At 39.4% G+C, this 23747-nt stretch overlaps 1 protein-coding gene across 4 annotated transcripts in view; it reads right to left on the minus strand.

Annotated features, from left to right (window-relative positions):
- NCALD (neurocalcin delta) overlaps positions 1 to 23747 on the minus strand; it is a 439751-nt gene that overhangs the window by 374133 nt on the left and 41871 nt on the right. The window contains exon 2 of one of the 4 annotated variants that reach the window (XM_061171577.1): positions 823 to 907. The exons of the other annotated variants lie outside the window; for them this stretch is intronic. The gene's annotated coding sequence lies outside the window, so the exon portion shown is untranslated. The remainder of the gene's footprint in view (positions 1 to 822; positions 908 to 23747) is intronic. 4 annotated transcript variants of the gene reach the window in all.

The raw sequence follows: 23747 nt of genomic DNA on the forward strand, positions 1-23747 counted from the left end.
AAGCAAAATACCATATGATCTCACTTATATGTAAAATCTAAAAAACAAAATAAGCAAGCAAACAAAGCAAAATGAAAACAGACTCATAGATACAGAGAATAAATGGGTATTTATTCGCCAGAGGCGAGGGTGTGAAAGGGGGCAGAATCGGTGAAGGGGATTAAGAGGTACAAACCTCCAGTTATAAAATGAGTAAGCCATGGGGATATAATATACAGCATAAGAAATACTGTCAATAATATTGTAATAACTTTGTATGGTGATAGGTGGTTACTAGACTTATCCTGGTGATCATTTCATAATGTGTGCAAATGTCAAATCACTATGTAGTACAGTGAAACTAACATAATATTGTCTGTCAACTACATTTCAATTAAAGAAATAAATAAACAAATGTCATAAAAATACTTATAGAACACTGTTTTAATGTCAGTATGTAAATGCTTAAGAGAACCAAATATATAAAATGTTGAAAAATTCAACTATTTGGAGAAAAAATCACCCTGCATTTATATTATTTAATCCAAATTTACAAGGGTATGCATTCTTTTATTTTTCTCTTTTCTATTATTTCTACCACTCTCATTTTTTTCAAGGTGATCCATATGTATTTAACACCCATAACATAGTTTATTCATATGCTAGCTCTTAATCAACGTGTGAGCCTAATCTGATAGTAAAATGTCAACCAATATGGAAGAAGACCAGAAGAAGACCTGTGGCCTCAATTCAAAACTGCCTTAAATATTTTATCAACATACTGCTTAAACTTCTAACAGCATCTCTGCTGCTTGCAAAGAAACAAAGAAACAATGGAATTACCTCCTTAGAAACAAACTCATCGTGCAATGGAAGAAACATCTTTTTCCAGCCACATGGACAACAGAATCCGTGAAAGAAATGGTTGCTGCAATCAAAATGCAAAAATGGGTATCAAAGTCCTATCAGTGCTTTTCCTCCCAGGAGTCATCGCAGCTCCCAGGCTGCCACTTCACAGTCCCATGAAACTTCAGAATGGGCAAGAGCTGCTGCGTACTGGGAAAAGACCACCACCCACTCACATGAGCCCTCATCCTCACTCTGTAACACAATCTCACTCACAAAATCCAAGTGCATACTAGAAATCTAAAAATAACATTACTCCTGGAATTTAAAAGCTCAAAACTGAAAATTTCCCAGGCTTCACTCCAGTAATACTAAAAATGCAGATTTTTTTTTCCTACACCAACAGAAGCTTGGGGAATTGGGACTGAAGGCAATGAAGTCCAGGAATCCATCTGCTCCGTGATATCCTGGGGAGAAGCAGTCACTGCTTTTTCAGAGGTCTCAAAATGCTTAGCAAGAGTCGTATAGAACATAAATAACACGAACATACCATCAGAGAAGCATCCTGGAACTGGGAACCACAAACCAGGCAGAATGACCTGAAGAATCTTCAAAGTACCTGTAGCAACCCTTACAAATCTAGATGTACCAACTCACAAAAGTGGGTTTTAACCAGCATCCTTTCTGCTGGTGGTGGTTTACTGATCATGTAGAATAGTAAATTACAGCTTTAATTTCATTGTTTTCCCCATCATCATTTAAATAGTCAACCAAAATTCTCTTAATATCTCCCATGTTTAATGTACTATGGCTTTGCCTCAAGAATCATATCTCAAGTAGCTCACAATCTGGTGGGGGAAGAAAGAAGTGTACAAGAATTTTGCAATATGGCAAGAAAATTTTAAAAATAAAAGGCATAAATATTAGAAAGGAAGAAGGAAAACTTCTTTCTTAGCAGGTGACATAATTACGTGCCTTGAAAATCCAAAGGAACGTATCTACAAACAACTATAACAACTAGTATGTGAATTAAGGAAGAAACAAGATACAAAATTAGTATACAAAAGCCAGTTGCATTTCTATATACTAGAAATCAACAATCAGAAAATAAAATTTAAAAAGTAATACCATTTACAATGGCATAAAAAATCAGATACGTGGGAATAAATTTAACAAAAGATGTGCAAGATCCCTACACTGAAAATATTGTTGATGATGAAAGAAGACCTAAGCAAGTAGCATGTTAAGATATCAATTCCCAAATTGACCTTTAGGTTCAACAGAGTTCCAATCAAAATCCCAGCAGGCAATTTTTTTTCAGAAACTGACAAGCTTATTCTGAAATTTATATTGGAATTCAAAGGATCCCAAATAGCCAAGACAATTTTGAAAAACAAAAACAAAGTTGGAGGGCTTAAACTTCCAGACTTTAAGATATACTATAAAACTATAGTAATTAAGACAATGAGCGAAAACTTGAACAGGCACTTTACAAGAGATGATATACAAATAGACAATAAGTATATGAAAATGTGCTCAACATCATTATTGATGGTGGAATTAAAACCACATGCTTCATTAAATTCACAGTGAGATACCACTACACATACAATACAATGGAAAAGATGTATACCACCATCAAATGATGGTGAGGGTATATATCAACTCTCATATATTTCTGGTAAAAATGTAAAATCAAATAACCCCTTTGGAAAACTATTTGGTGGTTTCTTGTAATGTTAAACATACACCTACCCTATAATCTAGCAATCCCTTTCTAGGTACATGTGCATGAGAAAGAAGAATTTGTTCAGGAGTATTTATAGTATCTTTATAATTGTGAAAAACTGGAAACAACACAAGTTCACCAACAGGGGAATGTATAAACAAATTGTTATAGAATGGAATTCTACACAGCAATAAAAAAAAAAAAGGAACAAACAGTTGATAGACACAATAGCGTGGATGAAATTCAAAAGCATTATCTTGAGCAAAAGTAGCCAGACAAAAAAGGGTACATATTGTATGATGCCACTAATTTGAAGTTCAAGGACATGAAAACTAATCTATGATGACAGAAATCAGAACAGTCATTACCTTTGGTAGCTGGCAGCAGTTATTAACTGGGAAAGACCATAAGGGAACTTACTGAGGTGATGAAAATGTTCTGTCTTGATCTGAGTGGTAGCTGCACAAGAATATGCATTTGTAAAAATTCACTATGTTGTACAATTAAGATTTTTTCATTTACTATACATAAATGATATCTCAACATGAAAGAAAATACAGAAATAACCAGATGGTAGGAGGATAAAAAGTTCCAGAAAAGATGTGCATGTAAATGGGTATTGGATGGTGAAATTTCTATCTGAGGTGGTAGTGAAGAATGGGGGTGGGGGCATTACATTTAAAATGACTCTTGAAAGAGGGAAAAGACTTGAATCTAAAGAAATGTAGAGTGAAGGTGAGAGAAGGAAGAGGATACTGCAGGAGAGAAAACATTACGCATTGCTATGGTCTGAGTGTTTATGTTCCCCCCCAAATTCATTTGCTGAAATCCTAACCCCCGAGATGAGTACTGGGAGGTGGGGCCTTTGGAAGATGCTTAGGTCATGAGGGTGAAGGCTTATGAATGGGATTAGTGCTCTTCTAAAAGAGACCTGAGAGAGCTAGCTTGCCCCTTCCACCACGTGAGGACACAGTGAGAAGGTACCATCTATGAGAAAGCAAGCCCTCATCAGACACTGAATCTGCTGGTGCCATGATCTTGGACTTCCAGCCTCCAGAACTGTGAGAAGTGGGCGTTTGTTGTTTATAAGCCATCCAGTTTATAGTATTTTTGTTACAGCAGCCCAAACACACTAAGACACACATTAAGTGAGAATCAGAACTGAGGTAGATATGACAGGAACAGAGAAGATGTGAAGAATATTACAGAGCCAGAGTGTACCTGATTTGCCAACTCATAAAACACAAAAACTGGAGCTCAGGAGAAAGGTCAGAGCTAAAGACGGTTAAGAGAGTGAGTCATTCTTAGAGAGGTGACGTGTACAGCTGGTTAATAAATATTTGTTGGGTGGATGGATAGACATAGAGGATGGACAGATAGGAGATTGAATCAGATTGTCAAAAGAAATATACCAGGCTTAACCGTATAAAACGGCTGGTATCTAACCACTTTTCAACCTTCTAAAAATTGCAGTTTCATATAGTTCGGTCTAATAGAGAAAGAAAAGATAGACGTCAAGAGTATTTCTTAAGAAGAGGAGGAAAAGCCAGAGAAAAGAGCAGACGGGAAAACGCAAAATAATAATGATAATAGTAATAACAAATGTATTGCCTTAATTTAAAATTTTCTAAGTAAAAACTCTTGCCTAAGGGTATGAACTGACAATTTACAGAAGATACACAAAGACAAAATTCATATAAGAAATATTCAGCATCACAATAACCAGAGAAATAAGCACTAAAACCATGGGATACCATTCCAAAGATTTTTTTTTTAAATAACAGTACATGTTTCTGGCAAGGGTTTAGGAAAACATTCTCACACATTTCTTTAAAAAATATAAATTCACACAGACTTTCTAGAGAGCTACTTATCTGTATGTAAAAATTCTTTAAATTTTGCACATTTAATTTATTATGAATTTATTTTGTGTATAAATGTATTATGTGTATAGTAAAAAATTTATTATGTGTATAGTAAAAAATATGCATATATAGATATATGCAGAAAGATGTTTACCACAACCTAATTTATAATATAAAACATATTAAAATAACCTAAAGGTCCAATAATAGGGAATTTTAGAATATTATACAGTTATTTTTTTAAAGCCACCCTTTTATAAGATTATTTAATAATATAGGAGAAAGTTCACTATATAGCTAATCTCCAAAATAACACTTTGAAGTTGTCCCCTTTTTGCAGATGAGGAAATATAAATATATAAATACACATATATATTCAATAAAAAGAACATCTGAAAGAAAATACACCAAAATCCCTACACAGTAGTATTAAGATAAATTTTTTTTAATTTTTAATTTTCTTTTTCTGTTTATAACAACAGCATGGATTACCTAATTTTAAAACAAACTAAACATTATTTATTTTGAAAAAAACTATTGCCCTCAGATTGTCAGGTAGCATACAAAACAGTCCAAAGGCACACAGATGGGTTTACCACAAAGCTTCTTCAGCTTTAAGCTTCAGGACCGCTTCTGGGGGCACATGGGCCTTCCCAATACTCTAGGTGGGTCCTAACAGTGTGCCTACATGGTCATTTGTTTCTTTGTTTAATTTTGCACAAATAAGCTATTTTAAGAGCAATTGGTTAAAACAGTTGTCTCAACCACAATCTCTCCTCCATCATACTTTGTCTCAGTTTAGGTGGCGTCGGAATTGCCCTGGGCATTTTGGGTCTGGATAAAAGGAAGTTGAGTTGGGATATATTTAGTTTGGGGCTTCACAGGACATATTAATAAGGTTTATGATCATTTCCAGGTATAGTTAAGTTATTGCTGGCTGTCCCAGGGTAGATACGGTTTTCAGGAATATTCCCACCACCCACGGCGCTGACTCACCCATTGTCATTTGATGAAGGTGCAAGGCCAGAAGATGTGAACATGTCTTAGGACCTTAGGCACTTCAGGGTGCCCAGTACTGGGTAGGCTGAAGGAGAAACAAGTTTTGAAACATACAGAGCCAGAAGCTAGTCTATAGCAAAAAATCTTCCAATCACCAGAGGTATAACAGAAGTTTCAGCTCTCATTGACATCTACAGTCATTTTTCAGGACTCCATGGGACTACAGAGGTACTAAGGCAGAGGATAAGCTAGCAGACAGATCTGGTGAAGGAAATGGCACCAGAAGCAAAGCCTAGCGTCCACAGGTTGCTTCTCTACTGTTGATCCCCGCATCTGAACAAATTCCTGTTCTAATCTGTGAAGTTCTCCCCATCTTTAACTTTTACCTCAGAAGTTCCTGACCTTGGTATAACAACTCATTCTGAACCCCTAAGAGTCTGACCTGACTTCCTGTTTGTCACATTTACTTCCTTTGATATCTTAATCCTTGTGCCCCAAAGCCAGACTGGTTACCTGTATCCTTCTCCTCACTGGTCTCTGGGTTTCAGGAATTAGGCTTCATGGTCTTCAACCCTGACTGAACTTGTATCAGCAACTTTCATGTCAGTTCCACAGGAAATCCTCAACCTCTTGCTGTGGGCATACTGACTTACACACAATATTTATGAGTTACGGGCATACAGATTTATACACACCTCTTTCTACAAAGGACTTGAAGAAGCTATAAAATATATGCATAAACTAGAATTTTTCTTAATCAATTATGGGCATTTCAGTTGTGGTTACATTCAGCTATGAATCTTTGATTACTGCTACTCCACATTCCTTATGTATAGCTTTCTTCCACGGCTCATAAAATGGCTGCTGTATCTCTCAACATCATAGCTGCATTCCAGGCAAAAGGAAAGAGGAAAGTGAAGACACAGCACCACAGGCTTCTACTTAACCTCTCTTTGCTCAGAACTGAGTCCCATGGCTACCTTTAAGGGTACGGAATTGAGTTTTTAACAGGGTCCACTGCTGCCCTGTACAAAACCAGGGTTCTGTAAGAAAGAAGGGTGACACATAGCAAGTAGCCAACTAACAGCAAGTGCCACACCAAGGAAAGTACAAACCATGTAGATGTTACCAAAGTCTGTATGGTTCAAAAAATTTGTCCTTATGTGTCTGTGAATATTGATATAATATTATATACTTCTATGATTATGTCAATCTGCTAAAAATTAAAACTCAATAACCTAGGTAAGTACTTATAGAACATCTTAGAGTTCCCCTTTTCTCCTTCGTATTTCTCCCTTCTGAAAATTTCCCCTCCTTATTTAAATCAATAATAGAATCTTAATGATAAACTTGAGAAGTTTGACAATGTGTATCAAGACTCACATAATAGTCCTACATTTTGACTCATAATTAGGGTTGCCAGATTTAGCAAATAAAAATGCTGGATACCCAGTTAAATTTGAAATTTAAATAAAAATGAATACTTCTTTAGTATAAGTATGTACCAAATATTACATGGGACATACTTGTACTAAAAAACTACTCACAGTCTATTTGAAATTCAAATTTAACTGGCATCCTGTGTTTTATGTGGCAACCCTACCCATATTACTGCTCCTGGGACTTTATCCTACGGAAAGAACGCAAAAGTAAGGAAAAGAGCCCTGCAGTGACATAATAGTGAAAAACTGAAAACTAAGTAAATGCCCTCAAAGAAGAGAACAGTAAATAAACTCTGGTCATTCTAATCTATGGAATAGTACACAGGAAAAAAAAAACCATAGAAGCATACGCAAGTTTTGTGTATGCTATAATTAAAACACTAAAAATACATACAAATAGCAGAAAGACCAAAAAGAAATAAGGAAAGAAAAAAAGTTGTGTTTATTAGGAAAGATTTGAGATTTTCTCTCCTTCTCAACTTTTGAAATATCATGATAATCTTTGTAAAATATCCTGCTAAGAGAACACTGCTGAGTTATGGTTAGTAACCAAGTTGAGCTGATCATAGAGGTGTGCAGATGAGGGAAATCAGTGTCATCCCCAGGAAGGTGCTGAACCACCTGGCTTCTAGATCATGGTTTTGCTGGTTCTAACAGAATGCCTCCCTGAAAATGAGACCGAGGGGTTGGGAGCAGAGAAACGGAGTAAGATTTTAGCAGCCGTGTAGCACTTGCCACATTTCAAGGGTATTAAATTCAACAATCTGAGTGAGAAAGGTCAACTCTATTATCACAGTTGATATGTAGAAATAGAAGCTCAAAATTTGCCAGGAAGGATACATCCTCTCACAGCAAGAAGAATCGAGGGAACTAACACAAATAATACCTGTATTCATCTAAGAGGTTCTGGATTGATTGAGTTCTCTCTGTTTCTCTAAGCATGGACCTCTAATGCTGCTGATCAGGAACTGTAATTCCATACAATGAATGGCTTGCCTTCCTTTTTCAAGGATGCACGCTTTAAGCTGTTTTTCTAATGGCGATGGTGGATTTGTACAATCACCTACACTTTTCACCCTGCTGTGCCTGTGGCCCAGTTATGCCTCAAATCTGCACAGCAAACCTGCTGGCCAGGAATGGAGTGAAGCAATGTTAAACCAGCTCCCCCAAACACCCGCTTCCCTTAGAGGACCCCTCCGAAACCGAGTCTCTTAACCAACATCTACTCACAGCATTCCCAAACCTAAGTCGTGCTCCCTTCTCTCTCTGTCTCCTGGGGGAACTTGGGATGCCTTAGCACTCTCTGAGTGAAAGATTTATTCCGACAGAACCTGTATGAGGTTGAGAGGATCATTTCACAAGTGCTGACTACGATGGTGGCCCCATCCTATGGTTCCTCCACGGGGCACAAGATACTTGATACTTGGGGTTATTGACACTGGATTGTATCCATGGATGTGGACGTGGAAAGGAATTTTAAGGCTGGACCAAGAAAGGAGAAAAGACAAAAAGGTGAGAAGAAATCCAGACACTGGTGGTACCAAGGGCCTCTAAGATCCTTTGGAAAGTAAAAAATAGAACTAGTAAAAAGTCTGTAAAAGTGAAATAAATTAAAAGAAAGCTATGATGTGTGTGTGTGTGAGAGAGAGAGAGAGAGAGAGAGAGAGAGAAGTAATATCCTTAAGACTCTGTCAACAAAATTTCAATTATATTTTAGGCAGGTTTTAGAATCTCCAACCCATCCTTTCTCCTTCTCAGGATATCTGATCCTGCCCACAAAATTCAGTGGACCTCAGCAGGCTTCATACCCCATTCATTTGGGTCACTACTGACTGGACCAGGGGTACTTAGCAAAGTTGAAGGGGACCTGCACCTTGGTGGACTAGTTATCAATTGAATTCACTGTCTCTGGAATTTGACTTCCTCCTCAGTCTTTGCTGGCTCCCCTCCTCTTCCTCATCTCTAGATGGTTGGAGTGCCCCAGGGATTAGTCCTGGGCCTCCTTCTCTGCGCTTTAAACACAATCTCTCTAGGTGATCTTCATTAGGCCCCTGTTTAGAAGTAGCTCCCAAATTCCTGAGCTCCCCCATGCTCCAGATTTAACTATCCAAGTAGCTCCTTGACATCTCCACTTGGATGTCTAGGAGACAACTCAAAACTCAACATGTCCAAAACATAAATTTAATTTCTCCCCTCAGTCCTGTTCCTTTCCCAGTCTTCCCATGTCAGCCAATGTCAACTCCATTGCAGCTAACTCCTCTAGAAAAAAAACGTAGTCATCAACCTTGATTTATTTCCATCTCAACACCCCACATCCACCTCACCTACAATCCTGGAATATCCCTAAATGGCCACTTCTCACCAGCTCCACTGCCTCCACCCTGATCCAGCCACCATCACCTCTTGCAGGGATGACTGTAATAGTCTCCTACCTGGTCTCCTTGCATCCACTCTTGCCCCTTTACATTTTATTTTCATATAGCCACCAGAGTGATCTTTTCAAAATGTGAATCAGATCATATAACTCTCCAACTTAAGATCCTTCCGGTGGCTTTCCATTTCACTTAGAAAAAGTCCAAACTCCTAACTGTACTACAAGTCCTTTTGTAAACTGCCCCACTCTTCACCTTGCAGACCCCATCTCCCACCACTTGACCCCTCATTCATTACACTCCCGCCACTATGACTTCTAGCTGTTCCTTCAATCCATCACTTTCATTCCTAACTCAGGGCCTTCACACATGCTGATCCCTTTGCCTGGAATTATCTTTCCTAGATCTCTACATTGCTGGCTCTGCTCATCATTCAAGTCTAGTCAAATATTACTTGACCCCTGTCTTTAAAGTGGCATAACATCCTCCATCTCTATCACTCTCTATCCCATCATCTTATTTTATTTTTTGTTCATTCATCTATATCTGAAAGTATATTGTTCATTCATTTGTTTGCTTGTTTATCTGATTATTGTCAGAACCTTCTGCTAGAGGACAGGACTTAAAACACGGACTGGAGCATAGTAGGTGCTCATCAATACTTGTTAAATGAATGCATATGAGTCTTAGAATCTATAGACAGTCAGTGGTGAGTTCGACCTGGTAAGTCACAAACACTCAAGGTTGGGAGCCATACTGAACCTAGCAGAGGAAGCTGGCTGAGAGAAGACAGGGGCAAAGGTGAAAGAAGCCAGACAACCCCTAAGGGCTAGAGGCCACGGCTTCAGTTTCTAGTCATTTTCCTGCTGCAACTCGCATGTGGCCTGGCTGCTTCCAGAGACCCAGAAGCACATGTGTCTTTCTCATGACAGCCAGCTAGTCCCTGGTAAAGTTAGAATTTGAAGATAGGAAGGATTAACTCTTCCTCTCATGAAACATGATCTCTATACCCAGTACGTGGAACCCACTCTTTTGAAGACAGTCACGGCATGATAGCCTTCACTTTCCAAAAAAGGGAGAACATAAGCAACTCTGCCACCCAGGACGCAATTTTCATTAAATAAGGCTTTATTTAAAGTTACAACTGTGCATTTCTTTAAAAGGTTACGGGCATAACAGCAATGGGCCGTATCTACAGAAACAACTGCTGCCATTTTAACAGTCCTTTTCTCACGCACCTCCTACAGCTAATCACTTGACAGCTTAAAACGAATATTAACTGCAATGCATAATTAATAAATTGGATTACTTTCCCTTTGCACATGCAAACATGCAAAGCAATCTGCCACCAATTAAGGAAATCCCATCATGCCACGAGGCGTTAAATCAAAGTTAAAGAAGTGAGAAATTAAGACAGAGAGATAATGGCAAACTTGCCCAAATATTATAAAGCACATCCAGCGAAGTGCCGCAGCAGTGAGGCAAGACTACTGCGCCTTCTGCCTCCAGTTATTCATGTCTTGTCAAATAATGGGAAAGACCTGATTGCAAACACATAGCCATTTCATTGCACTTCTCAAACCTTTTTAATAAAAATAGATCCCTGCTGCCACCCACCTTCTTTTAAAAAAATAATCCACCCAGGAAACAGTCACCTCTCTTCCAGTGACTTCACATGAAAAGTTCATGTGCTCCAGCAGCCAGCAGTGTTTGCTATTTTGACTTCTTACTTAAGAGTTCCATTATTCTGAACAATCCCAAGCAAATACCTTTATTTAAACTACCCCCAACTGACCTTTATAGCCTAATACGAGGTTCATCTTGGCAGTTTCCTATAAGCATTCATTTCAAGACTGACCTGCAGAATTATCCAAAAACAATCCACCATGTCATACCACAGTCTTTCAGAGAGCACGAATGCAGGGGAAAGTGGGCCAAACGCTTCGCTGAGGATTGTTAAGGGTTGCCTCCTGAGTACAGCATTGTTCTCTTCCTGTCGGAGCTGGTCATGGAACTTCAGGGGACCTCAACCCAAATGGATTAACGTTTTCTTCTCAGAGGCTCGACAGGGCAGGGAATTTAGCAAGTGTTCCCACTAATCAAAGGGAACACCTTGAGAGTTTCATTTCACTTGGAAGGAAGGCCCTCAAATAAAAGCATGGGCTCCAGGGAGCCTCTGGGGGACACTAAAAGTCGGTGACCATTCCACACAGGGGGCATGAAGGGCTTGGGGCTCCCACAAAAACTGCAATCACAAGGAGATATCAGGACTGGCGTGTGTCATTCCTAATCAATGGTTGTCAAATTACATTCTGCCCGTGGGGTACGAGGGACTCGAGCTGAGACTAGGTCTTCAGCTCACTCACCAGGCATTAAGGCAAAGCTTCTAAGAGCGTGCAAAGGTTTAAGGTTTGAGATACGGGAAAAGTGTTGATGTAAGAGAAGGTTTGGAGTTTTTTTTCTTTTTTTTGTTTTGGTTTTTTTCCCCATAGTGTGTTGTTCAGACTACCTGCATCATAACCACCTGTGGTATTTGTTAAATATTCAGATTCGTGGGCCCCTCTCCTTATGTTCTGAATCTAAATCGAGGGCAGGGGCCTGGTATCTGCATTTTATGCACACTCCCCAAGTTTGAGAACTGCTCCCTTAAGAACAGAAGCAATAAAGGGGCTTGTTTATGACCCTTCTCTTGGTGGTTCATCCCTTATTGTCAAAAAAAAAAAAAAAATGATAGAACAAAATATTGTTTTAATAATGTTAGAAAATGTACTGTTTACAATGTCAATAAATCACACAAATGCAGTATGACCAGCCTAAGCCAGGTCTGCTTAGAATTCAAATGCATTAGCACATTACTTTTGAGGTTAAATCTCTCATGAGTCATTTGGTTTTCACTATCCCAACAAAGCCCCTTTCGTACAGAAAACCGCTCTTTAATATTATTAGTATCACACTGATGAAAAAGGCACTATCCTGTGGCACAAACAGTCCCTGGGCTTAAAAACAGTTTAGCTCATTCATGCCTATTATTGATTTAATGTTGAGGAGCTTTCAGATAATGGGAAGGTAAAAGCTCATTGGTTTTCCACACAAGCACACTCTCTCTCCTCTCCGAATCTGCACTCCTTTTCTATTACTTCTCCCACTGCGTCAGTCAGCCAGCCAGCTAAAGTTCTGTGCCCATGCTCTAAGCTAGACATCATGCTGATATTAGAAGATGATCCCCTTTTCATCATTAGAAGAAAAACAGCTAGAATACTGTTACGGACTGAATATTGTATCTCCCCAAAAAGCATATGTTGAAGCCCTAACCCCCAATGTGATGGTATTAGGAGGTAGGGCCTTTGGTTAGACCAAGTCATAAGGGTGGAGCCCCTATAATGGGATTAATGCCCTACAAGAAGAAGAAGGGAAAGAATTCTCTCTCCTCGTGGATGCACCAGGCAGCACAGAGAAAAGGCCATTTGAGCACACAGCACGATGGCAGCCATCTGCAAGCCAGAAGTGGCCCTCACCATACACTGAATCTGCCAGCACTTTGATCTTGGACTTCTCAGCCCCCAGAACTGTGAGAAATAAATGTGTGCTGTTTAAGTCACCCAGTCTATGGCATTTTGTTATAGTAACCCTAGCTAACTAATACAGAAATAGTTTGGTAAACGTAACAATTTAAAAAAGTTAAACGCTCATCTGCAAGCCCTTTACAAGGCACTGGAGAAACACTCAGCGGGGCATGGCTAGGGCTTTCTCCAACACCAAGCCTCGCGGAACCCACCAGCTGCTGGACCAATCCTGGAGGCAACAGTTTAGTCTATGAGTGGGAATGTGACCTAGTGGTAGCCAGTAGTCTCGCTGAACATGTGTTGCATCCTAAATGTAACTTCACAACGCAATGCTCCCACCCCCTCTGTAAGGATACTCACTAATGCTACCACAGCCAAGTTAGCTGCTGGTTTTCTACCTCTAAGGGTACACAAAGGAATAAAAAGGTATCACAGTACAGATGCCCACTTCACAATCCCTAGCTGTAAAAGCATCAATTCCTGCAACATTCAGGAGCAGTTCAGAATGTTCTAATTAGTCCATCATTAATTGGGTCCAAAAGCATTCTTATCACCACTAACATGGTGTCATCACAAAATACTGCCAAGGAATCATCAAATGCATTGAAAAGAAAACATGAAGATGATGATGATGATGATGATGCCTACGATAATTTGTAATAATCTGTCCTGAGACACCTTCCCTTGGTGCTTATTATTTTCAAATAATAGCCCTTTAGATGGGCAGTTATTTGAGAGATAAAGCTCTCTTTGGAGATATGATTGACACATGAGCTCTCTGTCCCTGCCAGAAATTGATACAAATTAAAAGGCCTCTTCAAATTGCAGCTTCTCCCCAAATCCCTCTCCAACTAAAATAGATATGGAGCACCCAAACCCCTCCCAAATCCCATTCCAAAGGGTCTAAATATGCAACCTCCATAAATGCTCCACAAAGAAAACTTATCCCTATGTCTTGTTTAATAGTTGAAATTACTATTTCTTCAGTCACTGCAGGAATCATTGTCTTTATGTTGGAGGCATCAGGAAAGAAATCACCAACTTTAAAAAAAAAAAACGAGAGAAAGGAGTCTTCGAGATAACATATGGTTGAATACAAGGCTATTCAGTTCAGAAGACTTCCTGGCAATAAGAAAGTGAGCACTCCCTCCCAGCAGGGTGTATTTGTAACGAAGGGGCAAATTCATGTGAGCATTTGGCCTGCCTCTCAAGCCCTGGCTGCGGCCATTCCTACTACGGCTCTGATTCAAATGATTCTGTAGTCTATGAGAGAAGAACACAATAGAAAGCTAGATAAAAAACCAAGAATTGCTACTGAGATGTGAACATCTCCTCCCCCTACTTCCAAAAGGGCAAAAGAAAAGTCAATGTGTTTCACTGCTTGTGCTTATTAACAGTGACTTTTTTTTTTCTTTTGGTGCATAAGGAACAAAAAAATAACTGCAGGAGGCAATACTCATAAAAGAGAAATACCACCTGAGTGTCTCCCCACCAGTGAGTTCATAAAGTGTGACTCAACCCCGAAATGGTAGCCAGCGCCACAACTTTAACACTGAAGTTGTCTAATTAAAACTACACATCCAAGCCAAGAAGATATTTTCCTTTAACTGAAATAACCCATGAAGAGCAGACTGGTATTTCAAATTGACTCAGCATGATTTGGGCTTATCTTTGGCAATAAACAAACTGTTCTGGAACCCTTTATAAGCCTGCCCAGAACCAGTCACAGTGCGACGGCTGCAGCCATGAGTATAAAAGGAAGGTGCAGTGCCTCTGGATGGGGCCAGCGATCCTTTCCTATGCAGCAGCTTAGAGTCCAACTGGGTGACACAACGTAAGGCTAAAGGGCTCCTCTATTCTTTTTATCTTTGTTTGACTCGTATTTTTAATTAAGCTAACATTTGTGTATCGTTTTAAAAAGTGAGATCGCACTACAAGGCTAAGAGGAAAAGACAGCAGCTCATTACCCACGCCTACCCACTCCCCAGTCCCATTCCCCACAAGTAACCACTCTCAACACTTTTTAACTATTTCCTATGATTGTAAACTCCTTATTTTTATGTTAACTGCTTCACTGCTATTTCTTGTTTCCTTTTTCTATTTAGACATTATCTACTACTTCCTACTATCAGTGATTAGAATTGAGCAGTTACATAGTTTCCCCCCATTTCTCCACCCCACCATCATCTTTATATAGGACTATCACTCTTTCGATTAAAGCAATGTGGTATTTACATTGTTATGACTATGAACCCAGACTGCCTTGGTTCAAATCCTGCTTCCAACAGGCACAAGCTATGTAACCTTGTGTATCATTTACCATGTTTATAAAATGAAAACAGTATTCACACCTACTTCATGGGGTTGCTGTGAGGGTTAAATAAGTCATCGTGTACAAACACTTAAAACAATGCCTACTACAAAATGAGTGCTCTCTAAATGCACAATCAGAACAGATTTCCTTTCTTGTCCATTCCCTTTCGTTTTTGCCTCATTTTTCATTTACTTAATATTCTATATAACTTTCACTAATGTATCTTGAAAACTTCCACAAAACTAAAATTCCTCTCATTGGAGATATCACATTATGTAGTATTTGTTTGCTTTCCTTAAAGACATCCTTCTTGGAATGCTCCATCATCCTCTTACAATCTGCCCAAACTCTGTGGGCCTGATGCACACTTTAAATCAGGCATTCTTTTCTCCTTTTACACAATCCCATGTCCCAAGTCTTTCTCCCTCTTGATTTATATTCCTTTTTGATGGAGCACATCCCCCAGCATATTCCTAACACAAGGTATATAGGAGGTAAATTCCTTCAGTCATGTAACTTTGAAAATGTCTTTATTCTAACTTTACATGTGCCTGAAGTTCTGCAGAATATGGAATTCAAAGTGGAAATAATTTTCCCTCAAAATGTTGAGGGCAATGCTCCATCACCTTCTAACTTCCAGTGTTTCTGTTAAAAAGTCTAGTGCCCCTCATAACTGATTGTTTTTTCTCTCTGAAAGCTCGTAAGATTTTCCGTTATTGCTGGTTTAAAATTTCATTGTGATTTGCATCTCTGGTACTGGGCACCCAGTGGGACCTTTATTCTGGAAACTCATACCCTTTGGGGAAATTTTCTTGTATTTTTTCTCTTCTGATTTCCTTCCTTCCATGTTCTTTTTAGAATCCTTAGTAGTTGGATGTTGACCCCCTGGATTTTCCTCCATTGCTATTTTTTTCCTCATCTCTCAGTCTTTCTGTTCCACTTTCTAAGCATTCCTCAATCAACTGTACTTTCCAACCCTTCATTTTTATTTCCACACTCATATTTTAAATTTCCAATAACTTCTTTTGTTTTCTCAATATACCTTTCTTGTTAATAGCATACTGTTCTAGTTTAAGAAGTGCAATAGCATCTCTTATCTCTCTAGAGGTACTATAATCCAGTTACTTTTGTTTTCTTCTGTTTCTCGCATTCTTTATTTTCCTACTAAATTCCTTTTTTTTTTTCCTCTTCATTTTTCTCTCCATTTTTCATTATGAGACTGTCCTCAACTATCTGGTCAGTTGTGGCTCTCCATTCACATTTAAGAAAGTCTCAAAAAATGAATGAAAATTCTTGGAGAGTGGGTAGAACTCACAGTGGGTGACTGGCAGGGACCTGGAATGTTGGGAGATTTATAGATGTCAGTATCTTTCTCTTTGCTCGTCAACTTCCTAACAGAAATATTCTCCCATCTCCTGAACTGCCTGTGCATATACATGTTTGTGTTGGGTCGAGAGGCAGGGAGTCTCACTCTAGATTTGCACTAAATTCAGAATTTGTCAAGCTCAGCACTACTGACATTTTGGGCCAGATAGTTCTTTGCTGTGGTGGCTGCCCTGAGTACTGCGTAACATTTAGCAGAATCTACCCATTAGATGCCAGTAGCAAACTCCTGCCAAGTTGTGACAACAACAAGTATTGCCAAGTATCCGCTGACTTGTCCCACAGTCTGGGAGCTCCTCAGTTCATACTCTCTAGGCAGTAAACTCCTATCTGTGCAGAGCGGAGGAAGGGTACTTGCCTAGCATCATGACTGGAGGGAGGGGATCCTTTTTAAGCTAATCCTTCTATCAGCCCCACCTTCAGAGGTATCTAGTGCCACCAATATATGAGCCTGTCTGGGGTTTTGTGGCACAAATCAGCCTGCTTATTGTTGGCTACAGGCTTTAACCAAGCAGAAAAAACTAAAACCCAAATCAGTTATCATTCATCTATCTGCCTTCCATACCTCAAAAATTTGCTGGCCTCTTTTGTATGCAGTCATCTCCTTCCTTATTCTCTTTGTCCTCATAGGGTAATGCTGCTTAATCCTTTTTCTGACATTTAGTGATGTTAAGGATGAGGGAGAGTCCACAGTAAACACTGCATTTGGGCACCATGTTTAATCTGAAACCTCCCAATTCTTTGATTCTCAAATTCTGATAAGTGAAAAACAGCTAACAATTCTCAGAGGCAAGGAAAACATCACCTAAGCATCTCTCATCTTAGTGTACAAGAACCTACACATCTTTGGTGTACATTTTATTAAAACACCAGAGTTTAGGATTAGAAAAATATACGAAATCACAAATATTTTACTAAGACCAAACCAGGACCAAATCTCGCCACAACCCAGGTCTGGTGAAGCCTGGGTTATTCCGAGTTTGAACAAACCTCTAGAACAGAACACTGTTACTACCAATAAATTTAATGTAAACAGTTCTCTTCCATATTAATGCTTTCTACCTGGAGCATGTATCTCAGAAAGACACAGCTGGACCATCATCAGCCCTCAAAAGTCAAATGGCTCTATGAACTACTAAATCCATATACTTCTTTCCACACCTACAATCATCATCATTCTGGATCAAGCCACCATTATCTCTTATCTAGGCTCTGGCGCGGTCTGTCTGCCACCATTCAGTCCAGTCTGGTCCATTCTCCATCACAGTAATCTTTACAAAGAGCAAATAAGATCATTTCACCTACCCTCAACCTCCACCCCTACCTTAAAACTCAGTGGCTTCCCATTGCTCTTGGGAAGAAGACTGAAACCCTTAACATGCCTAACACTTCCCCACACGGCTGGTCCTTGCCCACCTCTCTAGCCTCATTTCTTAATATGCTTCCTCTTGCTTCTTGTGCTCCAGCCACACTAACTAGCCTTTTTCCCATGGTCCTTCCACCACTGGCCTTCATCTGTACTATTCCTTCTTTCTGGAATGCCTGGAATTCCTGGAATGCTATTTACCCACACATCCCCTTCAACTAGGTATTTCCTACTCATCCATCAAATTTCAACTCATCTATGGAGTCAGGAGCCTTCCCTAACTCTATGACCAAGAGTTTTTCTTATTGTATCTAAGACATATCATTCTTTGTCATCACAAACTCTTCTTGTCTTTATGCAATCCTTTGATTCATGTGTCTCTACTCCTCCACTGGACTGTAAGTAGGAGAGAAGGGATTGTGCCTGCCTAACTCATTGCTCTGTCCTCAAGCTTCGCAACTTGATATTTAGGAAAAACACAAACTTACTATTTGTTGCATAAATGAATAACTTCATTAATTCCCATGAGTTAAAGAACTGTCCTAGGTGCTCTAGAAAGAACTACTCTTTAGTTTTTTAAGTGACTCTTTTCATTGTGATTGATCATTTTGGTTGGATAGTAGGAAATGCATTTTAATCATGAAGGGGATGATCAAATGAGTTGAGGGAGTTAAGTCAGAGATTGTTAGTTTCCAACATATCAATTGTCTCCTATCTATATCACTGAGTGACAAAGTGCCCAACTAAAAATACTTGCATTTCTCCAGTCTCGCTTACAGACAAGTGTGGTGAGTTATTTAAAAAACAAAACAGAAGGTAAAGCTTTCAGTAAAGATGATAAGATGTTGACTCAGCTGGGAAGCATGGCCATTCACCTTACACTTCTTTTCTCCATCCTTCTACCTAGAGGATGGATGTGATGGCTCCAGCTCCAGCAGACATCTTAGACTATAAGATTATCTTTTTTTTCTTCCAGTTTTATTGAGATATAATCGACATATAACATTGTGTAAGTTTAACATGTACAAAGTGATGATTTGATATACATATATATTGTAAAATCATTACCATAATAAGGTTAGTTAACACACCCATCACCTCACATAGTTACCATTTTTAGTGTGTACGGTGAGAACCTTTAAGTTCTACTCTCTTAGCAACTTACATCTCAACTTACATCTCAATTTACATCTCAACTTATATCTCAAATATACAATACAGCATTGTTAACTACAGTCACCATGCTGTGCATTAGATCCTCAAAACTTGCATTCATCTTATAACTGCAAGTTTATACTCTTTGACCACATTTACCCACCCCGTGCCCCACCCCCACCCCTAGCAACCACCAATCTACTTTTTGTTTCTAAGAGTTCAGTTTTTTAAAAATAGAACTACCATACGACCCAGCAATCCCACTACTGGGCATATACCCTGAGGAAACCATAATTCAAAAAGAGTCATGTACCACAATGTTCACTGCAGCTCTATTTACAAGAGCCAGGACATGGAAGCAACCTAAGTGTCCATCGACAGATGAATGGATAAAGAAGATGTGGCACATGTATACAACGGAATATTACTCAGCCATAAAAAGAAACAAAATTGAGTTATTTGTAGTGAGGTGGATGGACCTAGAGTCTGTCATACAGAGTGAAGTAAGGCAGAAAGAGAAAAACAAATACCGTATGCTAACACATATATATGGAATCTAAAAAAAAAAAAAAAAAGGTTCTGATGAACTTAGGGGCAGGACAGGAATAAAGATGCAGACGTAGAGAATGGACTTGAGGACATGGGGAGGGGGAAGGGTAAGCTGGGACGAAGTGAGAGAGTGGCATGGACATATATACACTACCAAATGTAAAATAGATAGCTAGTGGGAAGCAGCCACATAGCACAGGGAGATCAGCTCGGTGCTTTGTGACCACCTAGAGGGGTGGGATAGGGAGGGTGGGAGGGAGACGCAAGAGGGAGGAGATATGGGGATATATGTATATGTATAGCTGATTCACTTTGTTATACAGCAGAAACTAACACACCATTGTAAAGCAATTATACTCCAATAAAGATGTTAAAAAAAAAAATAACAGTTCAGTTTTCTTAGATTCTAAATATGTGAGACCAAACAGTATTTCCCTTTCTCTGTCTGATTTATTTCACTTAGCAAAATGCCCTCAAGGCTCATCCATGTCGTCACAAATGGTAGGATTTCCTTCTTTCTTTACAGCTGAATAATTCCATTGTGTGTGTATATATATGTATCACATCTTCTTTATCCATTAATCTGTTGACACTTCGGTTGTTTCCATGTCTTGGCTATTGTAAATAATTCTGCATTGAACAAGGGAGTGCAGATATCTCTTCAAAATAGTGATTTTATCTCCTTTGGTTAGATGCCCAGAAATAGGACTGCTGGATAGCTCTATTTTTAATTTTTTGAGGAACCTCCATACAGTTTTCCATAGTGGTTGTACCAACTTACATTCCACCAACAGTGTATAAGAGTTCCCTTTTCTCCATACCCTCGCCAATACTTATCTAGCTCTTGTCTTTTTGATGGTAGCCATTCTAACAGGTGTGAGGTGATATCTCACTGTGGTTTTAATTTGCAGTTCCCTGATGATTAGTTATGTTGAACATCTTTTTATGTACCTGTTGGTCATTTGTATATCTTCTTTGCAAAAATGTCTATTCAGTTCCTTTGCCCATTTTCTAATCAGATTATTTAGTTTTTTGCTGTTGAGTTTGATGAGTTCCTTATATATTTTGAATATTAACACCTTATCAGATATATAATTTGTAAATATTTCCTCCCATAAAAGCCTATGAGAACAGAAGTCTGCACTAAAGATGGAACAGAAAACTGGAACAAACCTGAGTCCCATGGACTGAGATGCAGTCACACCTTCCCTGGATTGACTACCTCCAGATATTTTTTATAAAAAATAAATAATAAATCCTTATGCTTCTGAGCCACCAAAGTCAGCTCTGTTCCCAGCAGCCAAATACAATTCCTACCTGATGTGATAGTTAATGAAAAGAAACAAATTCTGCCTGCAAATACCTTACAAATTCCTGAGGGTAAGATAGATGGGCCCAGAGCCACAAGAAATCATCAGGGTTAATCAACTCCAACCAAATCCCTAAGGCAGTTGTTTCTAAGTGAGCCAGGGTATTTGATTATCCGTAAAGTTGCCAGTGATTGATAGACATTCCACCTCCCTCTTCATGATGAAAAGTCGTTTCCTACTGCATTTCCAAAATAATCAATCACACGCAAAGAGAGTCACCTAAAATACAAAACTTGGATAATGCTCAGATTGGCTAATAATCTCAACATTAGCCATATAATTATTACAGTTGACCCTTGAACAATATATGGTTTTTGAACTGCACGGGTCCACTCATACATGGATTTTTTTCAATAGTAAATAATACAGTACTACACGATCTGTGGTTGGTTGAATCTGCGGATGCAGAACCTCGAAAACAGAAGAACCACCTATACGGAGGGCCGACTATAAGTTATATGTAATTTTTGGAGGATTGGCACCTCTAACTCCCAGCACTATTCAAGAGTCAACTGTACTTTTGAATTCTATGAAGAGCGCAAAGAAATTTGCAAATTCATTTACATGAAGTCAGCTTGATTTAAAAAGGAAGTGAGAGATAACATTAATTGAACACTCAGTCTGTGCCAGGCACTGTGCTTTGTGGAAACCATCATATGCAAAACTCACAACAGCTCAGTATGATAGACATTGTACTCATTTTATAAATAAGGAAACTGCAGGTCAGAAAAGGTAAGTGGCTTACCCAAGGCTTCTCCAAAACAAGCAGTAGGGCTAGGATTTAAATCCATCTGTCTCCATATTCTCTACTATTTCCACTATCCCATTCTACCTGTGACTGTGGGTCATTTGTAGAGACATGGATGGACCTAGAGACTGTCAAACTGAGTGAAGTAAGGCAGAAAGAGAAAAATAAATATTGTATATTAACGCATATATGTGGAACCTAGAAAAATGGTACAGATGAACCGGTTTGCAAGGGCAGAAATAGAGACACAGATGTAGAGAATAAATGTATGGACACCAAGGGGGGAAGGGAGGGGATGAATTGGGAGATTGGGATTGACATATATACACTAATACGTATAAAATAGATAACTAATGAGAACCTGCTGTATAGCACAGGGAACTCCACTTTACTGTACAGTACAAACTAACACAACATTGTAAAACAGCTATACCCCAATAAAAAATAAATAAATTAAATTATATTAAATAAATAAATATTTGGTCTTCAACCCAGTTCTTGGCACAGAGATCCTAAAGCCTTTGGGATTTCCTAAATGATGAGAGCAAAGAGGTGTCTTTTGTTACTTTAATGAGGTGGCTTTTGGAAAGCCCCTAGGTCACCTAAGGATGGGGGCTGGTCACCAGAGGAACCAACCATGTGACTAGAGGGTTCCAACATTCAGTCCCACTGCAGACTTCAGGAGAGAGAAAAGGGGCTGGAGATTGAGTTCAATCACCAGTGGCCAATGATTTATTCAATCACTCCTATGTGATGAAGCCTCCATAAAAACCCTAAAGGATAGGGTTCAGAGAGCTTCTGAGTTGGTGAACACATGGAGATGCAGGGAGAGTGGCACCCAGAAAGTACGGAAGCTCTGAGCCCCTTTCCACATACCTTGCCCTGTGCAACTCTTTTATCTAGTTGTTCCTGAGTCATACCCTTTTAGAATAATCTAGTATGTAAAAAGTAATCTAGTGAGTAAAAGTTTCTCTGAGTTCAGTTAGCCTCTCTAGCAAATTAACTGAACCCAAGGAGGGGGCCATGGATACCTCTGATCTATACCTGATCTGTCAGAAGCACAAGTCACAACGTGAACTTGCAATCTGGAAGGAGGGGGCTCTTTTAGGACTAAGCCCTTAACCTGTGGGATCAGTCACTACCTCCAGATATATAGTATCAGATTCGAATTAACTGCTTGGCGGTGTGGAAAAAAAAAACACACATCAGAGTTGCTGTCAGAATTGGAGCCTCAAAGCCAGCAGTTACTATTACCTTGAGTGTGTGGTTGACTTCACCATGTCCTATTAATGAGCTAATGCTCTTCTTCACAGGATTTATCAGTTCTTGTGGGTTGAACTGTGTCCCCTTGACAAAAGACATGAAGATATGAAGTCCTAACCCCCGGTACCTGTGAATGTGACCTGATTTGGAAATAGGGTCTTTGCAGATGTAATCAAGTTAAGATCAGATGATCCTGAACAAGGGAGGGCCCTAATTCAATGACTGGTGTCCTCAGAAGATGGAAATCTGGACCCAGAGACACACAGAGAGGAGAACACTGTATAAAGATGGAGACACAGATTGGAGTGATGTGTCCAAAAGCCAAGAATGCAGAGGACTGCCAGCAACCACCAGAATCTGGGAAAAGGCAAGAAAGAATTCTCCCCTAGACCTTCAGAGGGAGTATGGCCTTGCCGACACCTTGATTTCAGACTTCTGACCTCCAGAACTGTAAGAAAATAAAATTCTGTTGTTTTAAGCCGCCCTGTTTATAGTGACTTTTTTTTAGGGCAGCCTTAGGAAACTAACGTAATAGTTAACCCTGTTAACTTTTAAGGCTGTTTTGGCCTTAGCAGTAACCCGCCTGGTTGAGTGTGAAGTTATGCCCATGACATGTGATATGGAGCGGGTGCACAGGTCAGACGGAGCCGAGAATGTGTCCAACACTCACCCACCCAGTCCCGGAAGGCGCTGAGAAGGATGAGAGAGATGGCGGGTAGCAGACGGAGCGAGGGAGGCAGAACCAGGTGCGGTGGGCGGCTTGGGCTTAAGAACTGAGCTGGGCCAGTGAGACGCAAACAAGCA

This window comes from Eubalaena glacialis, chromosome 17, assembly GCF_028564815.1.
Source record: "Eubalaena glacialis isolate mEubGla1 chromosome 17, mEubGla1.1.hap2.+ XY, whole genome shotgun sequence".
Taxonomy (NCBI): domain Eukaryota; kingdom Metazoa; phylum Chordata; class Mammalia; order Artiodactyla; family Balaenidae; genus Eubalaena; species Eubalaena glacialis.